The sequence below is a fragment of the Marmota marmota genome, unplaced genomic scaffold (assembly GCF_001458135.2).
Source record: "Marmota marmota marmota unplaced genomic scaffold, marMar, whole genome shotgun sequence".
Taxonomy (NCBI): Eukaryota; Metazoa; Chordata; class Mammalia; order Rodentia; family Sciuridae; genus Marmota; species Marmota marmota.
The window spans coordinates 23,678,259-23,679,282 of record NW_025999932.1 but is presented as its reverse complement, the minus strand read 5'-3'; the positions used below and the strand labels follow the sequence as shown (position 1 = coordinate 23,679,282).

The following is a 1,024-nucleotide window of genomic DNA, read 5'->3' as shown; positions in this document are numbered from 1 at the left end:
CGCGAGCGACGAGGCGGAGGGGAGAGGAGGAGGAGAGGGAAGAGAGGGGAAGGGAGGGGGAGAGTTGGGATTCTCTCTCACTCACTCTCTCGTTCTTGTTTCTTAAAGGGGCCGCGCGGGACGACGGGGTGGGCGCGCGGACCCAGACGGGGACTTCGAGAGCGCGGGCTGGGGAAGAGGGTGCCGCGGTGGCGAGCAGGTGAGGCGGGCCGAGGGGCCGGTTTATTTTTAAATTCTGCCTCCGCTCGCTTTCTCGCACTCAGGTTCCTCCGAGTTGTTTATTCATTTTCCTCTTCCTGAGACGGCCGTCGCTCCTGCGCGTGCGCGCCGAGGCGCGGTGGCTTGTGGGTAGCGGGAGCGCGAGGGGAAGCCTGGCCCGGCGCCGGGCCCCCCGGGGCATCCGCGAGCTGGCGGCAGTTGGACGCGCGGTCCTCGGTGGCGTTCCTGGATGCCTCTTGGGTGCTCAAGTTCTCACGAGACCGATAACTTCCTTTTCCGTATATCTCCTACTAATATAGCCAGGTGTCGTTTTTTAATTGAAAAGATAAATTTGACAGAACGTAACCTGCCGTTTGGGGAGGCTGCACTCAGGCATGGGGCCCCAGCCTTGGCGCGCTCTCACCAATATTTATATTCTGTTTGCCACATTTCCTCTTCCTCTTCCCTTTTTTCACAACCCCCCACCTTTTTTCTCCCTCTCGAAGGTGATGAGATTACCTTAGCTTCTGGGCTCTTTTTCAAAAAACTAAGCCAAAAAAGGTTGATGTCGATCAAACCGCCTGCTCAGTGCGGCACCTGTTTTTTCTCTGTATTTATATTACTCAAGGCCCTCAGTAAATTTTTATGAAAAATAAGATGCCACCTGGGACAACACTGCCTAGGTAGCACGGGAAGACTTCATTTACTAATGTACTAAATTGCTTTTCTCCAATCAGCCTAGTCTTGGTGATTTGAAATTCATTTTTAAAAGATAGTTTTGCCCTCTGCGATCTCTGTTTACTGTACTGGGTTTTTTAGAGGGGTG

At 53.6% G+C, this 1,024-nt stretch overlaps 1 protein-coding gene across 2 annotated transcripts in view; it reads right to left on the bottom strand.

The window, feature by feature from the left end:
* Positions 1–581, bottom strand: part of Pan3 (poly(A) specific ribonuclease subunit PAN3) — a 139,061-nt gene extending 138,480 nt beyond the window's left edge. For both annotated transcript variants that reach the window (XM_015484177.2, XM_015484178.2), the window contains exon 1: positions 86–581. The gene's annotated coding sequence lies outside the window, so the exon portion shown is untranslated. The remainder of the gene's footprint in view (positions 1–85) is intronic.
* Between the last annotated feature and the right edge of the window lie 443 nt (positions 582–1,024).